A 13,225-nucleotide genomic window follows, 5' to 3' on the forward strand; every position below is an offset into this window, starting at 1 on the left:
ATTAACTACTCCTGCGGCATACAGAAGAGTGAAGTAGCAACACTTCAAACTGATCGCCTCTGTCAAGTTTCGGTTCTGGTCTACCAGTGTCTTGTGGACGAGAATTCTAGCATTGAAGCATTCGTAACAGGCGTCCAGATCTGACAGGTCGCCTCTGCACGCCGAGTCCATCGAAGTAGTGCCTACTTTTCGAATCCAGTCCTCCTTGGTCTGTATGCCCGCGCACAGGAGGGGCCTTATACAAAGCTTGACGTTCTGTTTAAACATATTGCCACCAAATCTGGCGAGAGAGCAAGAGAGTCGAACTGCTGCTGAAACAGCCGGAGACGGGAAACGGTGGAGGCATCGTTGGGAAGCTCGAACATGGATGTATCTCTCAAATACTGGACTAATCCTATGCCGAGCAAGGCGCGCACTGTCTGAAAGCAATCAGATTTAATTATGTCGAGTTCACAGAAAGACTTATCCTACGGCAACTGATGGACGTAATCAAAGTTCATCGAACATTCTGCATCAGCAAAGGTCCAATTCAACAGCCATATTAATATCAGCAGGATAGAATTTATCCTCATATTGATTATCATAAGCTCCCAGTTATGTCCAGCGTAACAATTTAACCCCGAAAATAGCTGCAAAACCAACTCCGACGCACAGCAATTTAATTGCAGGTTTGCTTTAATCGCATCGTCAACTCTGATCATAGTTATTGCTGAGGATTAGCTCTCCGTGCTTTGCCTCAAAATCCATGTATATATGAAAAAAAATTGCCATCCAAAAATATAGATGCTGTGCGCGGAAAGCCTGGGCATGACGGAAGCTTTTGGTGAATTTGTTTATAAATCTACTTTGAACAGAGCACGACCACAAATACGTAACGTAGAATGTTACGCAGCCTGAGCATGCGTTATCAATGTCCATAATGAATCTACCCTTATCTTATTTGTGCTAGTGGAGGTGTTCGAATAATTTCATGCTTTAACCAATCTAAATCACTTCATTAACTACATCATTATCAGTTTTTTTCCTTGGTTCGTTTAATGACAAAGATAAGGACAAATTTTGGATGAGACACAACGTAGATAGAGAGCATGGTACTCTATGATTGATGGTATTTGCTGGGTATGCGCTTCATCAAGACTCAGGACTTAGTCAGACTGAGCAGATCCCACGCTGTATTTCTTTCTTATTATTAATAATAAAATATATACGTGTAAAGTATTATATTTATTGAATTGTAAAGTATTATATTTGGTGTTAAGTGGTTTTTTTCATTAAAATTTTATGGATTTGAGATTATTTTAATTTTAATAAGTTCATATTTGGGGAAATTAATATAAAATCAAATTTTATTTAGAAAAATTGTCATTTTACAATAAGATGTGTAATTCTTTTTTTTTGCAATTTGGATCACATGGCTTACAGCCCACCAATTTCCTGGGGATTTGAGATTATTCCAATTCTAATAAGTTCATATTCTAATTAAATATGAAAATTAATATAAGCAAATTTTATTTAGCAAAATAGTCCAATTTAAAGGAGTTGTCTTTAGTGCGACTTTTTGGAAAATGGTTTTTTAACTGCATATTTGGATTTAGCACCCTGAAAAACCCCTAGGACACTTTGATTGTGCAGATGTTAAACTTGCGATTTTAATAAATTGCTGCCGGATTTTAGAAAAATTTGACCGGAAAAACCCACCGGAAAAGCTTCCAAAAAGTCTCTTTAAAGACAACTCCCAATTTAAATCTTAAAATTTCAACTCTTTATTTTAATCCTCACCCTATATTCATTAAACATTATTTTTTAAATATTCCTTATTTTTATTTATATACTATTTCATATATAATTTACTTTCCTATTAACCTTTTATATAATTTATTATTAATTTTTTTCCAAATATATTATATGAGAAAATATTTAAAAGTCATCGTTACTTATTATATGAGAATGTTTATGATTTCATTTACGGCTTTTATTATTATTATTATTATATTTATAATCTTTTAAATAAGTATATTTGATGACTAGCGGAATCGGCAACTGCAGTGGTATCATACTCGCTTTACACAGATACCACTATTATTTCAATACAGCTTTTTTTTTTTTTTTATATTATATTTATAATCTTTTAAATAGGTATATCTGATAACTAGCGGAATAGGCAACGGCAGTGGTATCGTAGGAGAACCACCCAACCTGCAAGAACCTTCGGGTAAGACGAAACTCGAACTCGTGACCTACACAGCGGCACAAACGACTTAACAGATCTTCCACTGACCATGAAACCAAACATCTAGGAACTTAAATAAATATATTTTAAAATAATTATAAATTTATATTATTTTTTTATATCAAAAATAAAAAATAAAAATTTTTTTTCATTTATTAAAGAAGTAAATATAGTAAAGATAAAAAATAATTTTCAAATTAAACAGTGATAGATTTTAAAAATATTATAAAAATTTGAAAATAAAAAACGCAGCAAATTTTATATTTACATTTAATTTATTTTTCAAAATATTTAATCTTCTTAATTTTATTAACCCACTAAAATTATAGTGAGTTAACAGAACTTCTTACTCTTTTTAAACCGAAGCATAAAAATAAAATATCAACCAATTCTCATTAATCTTCAACATGAATTTTACATTTCACATCCTTTGTGTTTAGGGTACGTTAGTGTCTCACATGACACCAGGAGACATGACTGAACTGAAAATGGAGGATTTTGTACATTACAATGTGATGATAAAATAACACGTCGTGACATTTTCGATGTTCCTTTTACCTATCACCGCCAGAAATGCGGAGCGCTTCGCTGGCTTCGAGAGATGGACCATGTAGCATAAACGGCAAAGGCCTCTCTCGAATTTTAGGAATCTCGGCCTCTCCCTCCAGCATCTTCACGGCTTCCACCATTCGAGGTCTGCATGCGACCATAACATGCGAACACAGAATACCTACAAGAACAAATCTCTCCATCACTCTCTCCGCCCCGCTCTGCCTAATTCTCTCGTTTACTATTTCACTGATCTTGCCTTTGCTCACAAGCGTCCATGCCCAATCCGCAATGAGATATTGCGAGGCTGAGTCAGCGGAGGTGTCCAAAGCCTTTCTGCCGCTCATCATCTCTAACAGCAAAACCCCAAAACTGTACACATCGCATTTGTCCGTCAAGTGGCCGTAGAGAGCATATTCTGGGGCCAAGTAGCCGTGCGTCCCTGCTACTTTAGTCATCACGTGGGATTCCCCTTCTTTAGCGATGATCCTCGCCAGACCAAAATCGGCCAGACACGCATTCATTTCGCCATCCAGCAGAATGTTAGTGGATTTGATGTCTCTGTGATAAATGGGGGGCTCGATACCGTCATGCAGATAAGCTAGCACTTTGGCAGTCCCCATGATGATGTTCCTGCGCTGCGGCCAGTTCAAAGGCCGGGCATTGGACTTTCCTCCAAAGAGGTGCTCATTCAAGCTTCCGTTGGGCATAAAATCATATATCAGAAGTCGCTGGTGCCCTTCTCTCTCATCGCTGGCCATGCAGCAACCCTTCAAAACGACCAGATTCCGGTGCCTGATATTGTTTATGATCTGCACTTCGTTCAGGAAATCGGAATCCCCTTCAGGCGTGCAGTTTCTGATTCTCTTCACAGCGATCAGCCGAGAATCCGGAAGCCTTCCCCTGTAGACGGTGCCGAAACGCCCTTCGCCGATGAGATTGGCGTCGCTGAAATTATCAGTGGCGTCCCTGATCTCTTGAATGTCGAACCACACTGCGCCGTTATTGGGTGTCAAGGCGGACTTCAGAAGTTTTCTGTTCCGCCTCACAAATCGCCTGCTCAGTAGAGTCTTGGGATCAATCCAGGTCACCCACAGACAGTACAAAAGGCCGACAACAGAGATCACGAGAAAGACCGTGCCGGTGGCGATGAAAGCGTAGGCCAAAACACGGCCATGCGGGGTAGTTTGAACGAAGGGCAAGCGGAAGATACACTGTGCAGTACCTGTGCTCTTGGGACCAAACTCATTGACTACACCGGCGGAATATAGAAGCGTGAAATAATAACACTTCAAACTGATCGCCTCTGTCAAGTTTCGGTTCTGGTTTGCCAGTGTCTTGTGAACGAGAATTCTAGCATTTTGGCATTCGTAACAGGCGTCCAGATCTGACAGGTCGCCTCTGCACACCGAGTCCATCGAAGTAGTGCCTATTTTTCGAATCCAGTCCTCCTTGGTCTGTATGCCCGCGCACAGGAGGGGGCTTGATACAAAGCTTGACGTTCTGTTCAAACAGATTGCCACCAAATCGGGCGAGAGAGCAAGAGAGTCGAGCTGCTGCTGAAACAGCCGGAGACAAGAAACGGCGGAGGCATTGTCGGGAAGCTCGAACATGGATGCATCTCTCAAGTACTGGGCTAATCCTATGCCAAGCAAGGCGCGCACTGTCTGGCAGCAATCGGATTTAAATATGGCGGGTTCGCAGGAAGACTTCTCCCACGCCAACTGATGGATGTAATCAAAGTTCATTGGACATTCTGCATTAGCAAAGGCCCAATTCAACAGCCATAGTATCAGCAGGATAGAATTTATCCTCATTTTGCTTATCATAAGATACCGGTTATGTCCAACGTAACAATTTAACCCAGAAATTAGCTGCAAAACCAACTCCGACGCACAGCAATTTTATTGCAGTTTTGCGTAAAATTCCCCAAGCGCATCGTCAACTCTAATCATGGCTGTTGCTGAAGATTAGCTCTCTGCGCTTTGCCTCAAAATCTATGTATATATGAAAAAAATTGCCATCCCAAAACATAGATACTGTACGCGGAAAACCCGAGTATGATGGAACCTTTTGGTGAATTTGTTTATAATTCTAATTTGAACGTGGCACAACCACACAAAATATGTAATGGAGAATGTTAGGCAGCCTGAGAATGCATTATCAATGTCCATAACGAGGATATCATTATCTTATTTTTGCTAGTGGAGGTGTTTGAATAATTTCATGATTTAACGAATCTAAATCATTTCATTGACCGGATCATTATCAGTTTTTTTTCCTTGGTACATTTAATGACAAACATAAGGACAAATTTCCGATAGGACAAAGTATAAATAATATCTTAATAAAATTGTTTGAAAAATATATATTATTAAAAGAAAATATACTTCAATAAATATTCAAAACAATAAAGAATTTTTGTCATCCAATTGGGAAAAAATCTACGCAATATGTTGATAATAAATATTCAAAACAATAAAGAATTTTTGTCGTCCAATTAGGAAAAAATCTACGCATTATGTAGATTATCATTAGTGTGGTTTATATTATTTATCAATAAAATTTCAGAAGAATCTTAAGTCTCATCACGGAAACAAAACTATGCAATATGTGTATATTCTTACTAGTGTACTTTAAATAATCAATTGTTCGTATGTTTTCCTTTTTCATTTATTAATAAGAATTTTTTAAAATGGTAAATTTAAACTTTTTTATACATATGTATGTAGATAAATTTATTTCTAAGTTTAAATAAATTTTTAGTTAAAAAATTAAAATATTTATTAATAATTATATATATATTTGAAAAATCTTGGCAAATATTTTTGTAAATCTAAGTAAAATTTGTTAAATTTGGTAATTTAAGGTGTAAATTTAATAATTATTTGGCCTTCATAGATGAATCTTATTTTTAATAACTATATTGTATATCACTACACTTATCACGCTAATAAAAAAATTTAAACATCTAATTAAATAACGCACTCAATATTACCAAATTTTACCAAAACAATAACTATAAAGATTAAATAAGTAAAAGATATAAATAAGCGTCCATACATAATAAATATAAAATTTAAAATATCATAAAATTAATATAACTATGAATTTATTTCAAATTGTTATTATTATTATAATAAAAAGAATTAATATATAAATTAAACATATATATTTGGAAAAATATGGAAAAAGTATCTTTAACTATAAAGATTTCTTCTACTTTGTTACAATATTATGCACTAATATCATCTCTTATCAATACCACATATCCAAAAGATCATAATTCATTACATATGACACTTGTTTATATAACATTTTTTTAATTAATAATTTTAATTAAAAGAGGGAAAAAAGACATAGCTACTTTGGAAATAAATCTTAATCTTTGATTTTTTTGTATAGTACTAAGAATATTCTAGACTATTTCATCAAGGTTAAATCCCTACCATCCACTTATTAATTATTGATAATTAAATTAAAATTTTGAAAATTCAATTCCAAAATAAACACGTCTATCAACATAATAATCAAATATAATATCTTATATATAATTAAATGTATTCATTTTTTTTTTTGACATTTAATAAGTTTTGAATTCAATTTTATTAATATGGGTTAATTCATTATGTTATTTGAAAAATAAATTTATTTGAAATAATTTATTACTAAATTTTTATATCAAATATAAAAAAAAAAATGAATTTTAAAGGTGTATTTTAACTTATAAAACCAAATATAATTTTTCATTAGTATATGGTAAAATAATTTTAAGAAATAATATGATTTTTTGTTTAAAATTATTTTTAAAATGCATAAATAGTTTCAGTATTCTGAAAAACCTCCTAAAGCATTCAAATTCTATAGATTAAACAATTTAAACTTAAATTTTTAATTTTTTTTTACCGAATTTTGATTAAAAAATGAACAAAAATAATGTCTCAAAAAAAGACCATCATGTTTAATCTATAATTGATTTCATCTATAATTTAGGCTACCCAATTTTAAATATTTATAAATTTTAATTGTTAACTCATTTTTCTAAATCTTACCTTGTTAAGGTATTTTTCCCTATCTTATTCAAATATAAACAATTTTTTATGTAAATCTTTTATTCCATATTATTTAAAATAAAAAATGATATTAAATTATGATGATGGTTAACGTCCACTGACATCAAACTTTGATCTATCAAACCTAAAAACAAATTATTTAATTTAATTTAAGATTTATATATATATATAGGATTAATTTTAATATATATATATATATGAAAACTTAAAGGCTTTTCCAAATAATATATTTTCAAACTTCCAATTCCGTTGGTTGAACACTTCAATACGATGCCTATGACTTGTCTTATCAAATGTCCGTCTTAGAGAAATCGTGTGGGTGCGTTTGACATAGAAACAAAATTATATTAAAGTTGAAAAATGTCTAAAATATGGTCAACTTTACCCGTGCACTAACTAGTTGACACGCAAGCGTGTGATCACTTAGATGTTGAAATGTGGATAAAATGCAGCATATTCTTGTCTTATTGGATCATGAAGTTGACCTTATTTAATATATAGTGACTGTATTTTATAATGGCGACCTAACATATGGTTTTATTAGTCAACGCGATTATAGAAAAATGTAACACAAATTGTCAGCATTCAACGCGATAGTTAGTTAAAATAAAATAACATTTAGAATTTTCATTAGTTTAATTTTAATAATAAAATGTTTAATATTGTTTTAAAGTTTGGTAAAATTTAGGTAGTTTGATTCAGCATGATGTTACTGGTTACGTTAGAAAAATATTATCATAGATAATTTTTAAAATTGTTTTTAATTAAATAAAACGATTATTATTTAAAAAAATTAAATAAAAACTATTATAAGTTGCATTTATTTATACTCCCTTATGAGTGAGATGGCATGCTCTGCAGCTGCCCGCGAGGGTTTCGGTTAGGGCTTTCAGAAAACCCTCCCTCTATCGCCTGCAGACTAACCGCGCACCTGATCTACCTGTTACCTGGCCCGACTTTTCAGGCCCCATCTGTTGTTTTCAAAATGGCCCCAGATACTGTCGGTGATGTAATGGAAACGGAGGAGGAGGTTGACTATTCAGAAGACCCGCTTTCTTCACAGGTAATTTTTGATCGTCCTTCTTTTATTTCGTCGTCTGCTGGCCCTAGCCTTTCATCGCATTCAGCGCCGCATCCCTCTCTGGTGGTCACTATCCCGGCCCCCCCCCCCTCTTGCCTGCCTGAAGGAACCTCCCCGCTCGAGCCCCTGGCTCGGATCTCCCTCCTCTGTCACCGGGGACCCTCCGTTTCCTGTCGACTGTCATCCCACCGTCGCCTCCCTTTGATTCGCACCCTCCGTCCTCCTCGTACCCGGCTTCAACATCTGCTGGACTGCCTCTTTCGTCGGTGGCCGGGCCCTCTGCTCTCCTCCACTCACCCTCGGGTTGCTTTGAGACCCCTGCAGTCAGAGTCAGTTCATCGAAGGCGACTCCCCTGGAACGCTCCCCGGACCCCTTGGTGGATCACCCTTCAGCTCCGCGTTCGGGTAAGAAAAGAACTAAGTGTGTCAAAGCTACATCCAGGGACATTTCTATTCGGTTTGGAGAGACATCGGCTATTGGGGAGGCAGCCAAAATGGCGAATGCCATTCTTGTTGGACATGTTCGAGGGCGTGCTTATTCAGCGACTCGGCTCACCCTTTGGGTGAAGGAGATTTGTGGAGGGGTTCTGAAAGAACTCCCTGATGTACAAGTTCTACCTCGAGGCTGGTTCGCCCTACACTTTTTTAAGGAAAACTGCACGGACCTGGTATTAGCTAGATACTGGCACATCGAGATGGTGCCGATGTTGTTAAAAAGATGGAGCCCTCTCTTCGACCCTGAGCGAGAACAGATTGGGGCAGGGCCATTGTGGGTTCGTCTACCTGGGCTCTCCCTCCAATACTGGAGCGAAGAAGTCTTCATCCGCATCGGAAACGCCCTGGGAACATACCTCGACCATGATCGTACCTTCGTGGAATCCAGGAACAGAACGCTGGCTCGCATCCTTGTACACCTAGACACTCGTGATGGCCTGGAGGAAAAGATCACACTACACTGGGGCAGATTCACACGGGTTCAGATCCTAGACTACGAAGGGGTACCTTTCAGATGCCGCCGCTGTCATAGGGTGGGTCATATATTCAAGGATTGCCCACTCAACAAGAGAACAGATGAAGCACCTGTGACTTCTACCATTCCATCGAGGACTCTATCACCGGCCGCTCAACGTATTCCGGTCTCGGGCATTCCCTTCAGCACTCCACTACAGGCTCCGAGAGCTGCTCTATGCCATGCATCTACTTCGGTAACCAGATCTCGGGCTGCCTCAGCATCTACATCCACTCCGGGTACATCACTTTTCCCTCCTTTGTCTATTTTCACTACTGATCCCTCTTTACTCTCTCCCTCATTGTCTGTTGCATACTGCACTATGCCCTCCTCCCCGGTTATTGCTCCTTCCGCTCCATCATCTCATAAGCTCCCGTCGCCATCATCTTCTCCCTCATCATCCCGGGGCTCTAAACACACCTATAATCTGCGTCCTCGTACTCACACCCTGGGAACTCATCTGAAAATCGCCGGTCTGGGTATCACATCATCCGGGTTGACCCCCTTGTCTGCTCGAGGGAGAAAATCAGACCTTACAAAAGCTATCAGGAGAGCGGAAGCTGAGGTGGCTTCTGGGCGACAATCCACCATTGTTGGGGTACTTAGAGCGAAGAACACCCCAGGCAATCTTCCTCCATGAAGTGCCTCTCTTTCAACTGCAGAGGCTTGGCTAGTGCCTCCAAGAAACTAGCCTTGAAAAGACTGATTGAATCATCTCCTGTTGACATTATTCTCCTCCAGGAAACCCTTGGCCCTGCGGACTCCATATCTGCCTCTCTATCCTCCATCACCCCGGGATGGCACTTCATGGCGATGGACTCCTCGGGTAGATCGGGGGGCCTAGCGATTGGTTTTAACCCTGCTTCTATTAGGGCTCATGGTACTTGGGGGGGACCTTAGGACTTGACCTCTTCTCGGCTGATCTGGGTATCAATCTCAGGGTTATCAACATATATGGACCATGCCATCAAAGAGAATCCTTCTGGAATCACCTTCTGAGCTTATCTATCCTCTCAGCTGAGAATACCATCCTAGGGGGCGATCTAAATTTCTCCCTGGGTTATAGCGAATCTTGGGGATCCACGGCACAAATAGACTCGATCACCGGGTTTATGACCGACCTCCTGGAACGTCATGATCTGATCGATGTTCCCATGAATAAACCTCTCCCAACCTGGAGGAACATAAGAATTGGTGAAGCTGCCCTGGCACGTAGACTCGATAGATTCATTATGAAAGGCACTCTGTTTCAACAGCTTCATCACTACAAACAATGGGTTGGTTCCGGGGGAATATCTGACCACTATCCTATATATCTGGAGATTTCGGGGCCAAACAAAAAACCAAAAGCCCCCTTCAAGTTCAACCATGGCTGGTTACAGGATCCCTCCTACATCAAGCTCGTTAAGGACTTCTGGATCCACAATCCGATTGATAGAACAGACACTCTGGCAAAAGGCTTCTGCAGGAACCTATCGCAGCTCAAGCATCACACTATCGAATGGGCCAGAGAAAAACACCAAAAGGAGAACTCAGCTCTTATGCTCATAGAATCCGAACTATCCTCACTTTCAGATGAAAGAGGTCTGGGCTTTACCACAGCTGAAGATAAAGCCCACTTGGTGGAACTTGAAAATCAGAAGCAAAAAATATTAAGGGAGCGAGAAGAATCTATTCGACTTCGCAGCAGAGCAACATGGCTTAAGGTCGGAGATGACAATACCCGCTTCTTTCACAATTATGCTAAAGGCAGGAAGGTTAAAAATACTATATGGAACCTCCCTCTGCCAGAGGGTGGAGTGGCAGACACTTTCTCCAAGCTCTCACAGCTGGGATCATCCCACTTCAGGAACCTCTACAAGCAACCCCCGGGCTCTACTATTGCAGATATCATCAACATTGCTGGTCATTTCCCCAGGTTTGTAAATGAAGAAGAAGCAGAGAACCTTTTCGATCCAGTGACTCCTGAGGAACTTGAAAACACCATAAAGTGGTTCAAGAAGGATCGCAGCCCGGGGCCGGACGGATGGACCATCGAATTTTACATTGCCTTCTATGAGCTGATCAGCAATGATCTACTAAGGGTTGTAGATGAATGTCGGGTGTCCAGGTCCCTGTACAATGCCATCAATTCTACTTTCATAGCTCTGATCCCCAAATCTGACTCTCCTTCCTCCTTTGATGATTATCGCCCCATCTCCCTCTGCAACGTGCTCTACAAGATCATTTCCAAAATCATTGCAAATCGCATCCGTCCTATTCTGTCTCGTCATATCGCTCCTCAACAATTTGCTTTCCTGGAACATCGTCAGATTCATGAAGCCATTGGTGCTGCACAAGAAGCCTTTCACACTATCTGGACCAAGCATCACAAAGCCATTATCTTAAAGATTGATTTAGCCAAGGCTTTTGACCGGGTCAGTTGGCTCTATCTCAAGATGCTTCTCATCCACCTGGGGTTCCCTCATAATTTCATCACTTGGATTATGGCTTGCATCACCACTCCCACCTTCAGTGTTCTGATTAATGGATCTGCATCCCAGTTTTTTCATTCTGAACGTGGTCTTAGACAGGGTTGTCCTCTGTCTCCCCTTCTTTTCCTAATTGTCATGGATGGCCTGAGCCGCTTAATAGACTCTGCCAAGAGAAATGGGGATTTTAGTGGACTCAAGATAACCAACGACTGCTTCCTCACCCACCTTCTTTTTGTGGATGATGTAATGATCTTCCTTGATGGCAGCATTCGAGACTCCCGTTCTTTCTCGAACATTATCACTCTTTTCTCATCCGCCACTGGGATGCTTGCCAACCATTCAAAATCCTCCATTATTCTCTCCAGAACTTCTATCCATGAATCCCACCTGGCCCAACAGCTGTTTCCTTACAGCATCCATCCCTTAGACCTCGGCCTCAAATATTTGGGTTTCTGGATCAAGCCTATTAGCTCAAAGATTGCGGACTGGGTTTGGCTAGTCACAAAATTGGAGAAGCTCCTCAATATCTGGAGCCATCGATATCTCTCAAGAGCAGGTAGACTCGTTCTGGTAAAAGCTGTCCTAGAAGCTACCCCGGTCTTTTGGATGGCATTAGCCTGGATCCCGCGCAGCATCTTGGCCAGGCTACAGCAAACTTGCAATAGATACCTGTGGAATGGGAATCAGGAAAAGCGCATATTTGCTTGGGTTGGATGGAAGAAGATCGCTACTCCAAAGAAATGGGGTGGATGGGGTCTAAAAGATCTCCCTACTTTCGCACAAGCCCTTGCGGCTAAAATGGGGTGGACCTTACTCACTGGAAACAACCTCTGGACCAATATCTCATATCACAAATATATCTGGCCTCTCCATATCTTGGATTGGATTCGCCTCCCTACCTGGCCTAAATCTGGTATATCATCCGTTTGGAAAGCGCTTCTTAACTCTATGACACTTATCAGGGATAATCTGGTATGGAAAATAAATGATGGAACACAGGCTCGTATTGGTCTGGATCCTTGGAATGGAAGCGGCGGGAGGCACATTCTTCCTGAAGCACTCATCCAACATCTTCACTCACAAGGGATTAAAGTTCTGGCAGACATTGCTGATCCACAAAACACTTCCATATTTGAACAACGTTGGAAAAATGCAATTCAGATCAATATACCACCACTCTGGCATCAGGATTGGTTGGCATATATCAATGCATTATCAGAATCGCATATAAGGATCAAACAAGGGCAGGATGAGCTCGTATGGTATCATTCGGAGAACAGAGTATACACCCCAAAGTCTGGCTATCACTCTCTGATATCTCATAAGGTTCCGGACACAATCTCTTTTTGGTGGAACTCGATTTGGAAACTCACCGCTCCCCCTAGGCAGAAGCTTTTTTTCTGGTGTATCTTAAAGGGTGTTGTCCCTACTGGGGAATATCTCATGCGTCGTGCAGTCTATGGACCGACCTGGTGCACCCTGTGAAAACATACCTCCGAAACGAGCGTTCATTTGTTCTTAAACTGTTCTGCGTTAACGTCATTATGGCAATCTATATCATCCTCTATTCAACACACCGGCAAATGGGAGGGCGATGATATTAATCGAACTTGGGAAACTTGGTTTTACCATCACAAACACTCCAAGCAACAAAGCCTGCCTATCATTATTTGTTGGTACCTATGGCTTGCACGAAACCGAATGATCTTCGAAGATAAACCTGTGCACTAGCCGCATCTTACTGCCAAAATCATATCGGCCTTTAATGAGATGCCTGAGTTGCCGTAGCCTAAGGTTCGAAGACCACGT

The 13,225-nt window shown here is 39.6% G+C and overlaps 1 pseudogene; it reads right to left on the reverse strand.

Moving 5' to 3' along the window:
• Positions 1 to 2,750: 2,750 nt before the first annotated feature.
• Positions 2,751 to 4,596, reverse strand: LOC149217185 (putative receptor-like protein kinase At1g11050 pseudogene; annotated as a pseudogene).
• Between the last annotated feature and the right edge of the window lie 8,629 nt (positions 4,597 to 13,225).

The sequence above is a fragment of the Pinus tabuliformis genome, chromosome 1_1 (genome assembly GCF_031772625.1).
Source record: "Pinus tabuliformis cultivar Carrire ecotype Pingquan chromosome 1_1, CPIR1, whole genome shotgun sequence".
NCBI classification, from domain to species: Eukaryota; Viridiplantae; Streptophyta; class Pinopsida; order Pinales; family Pinaceae; genus Pinus; species Pinus tabuliformis.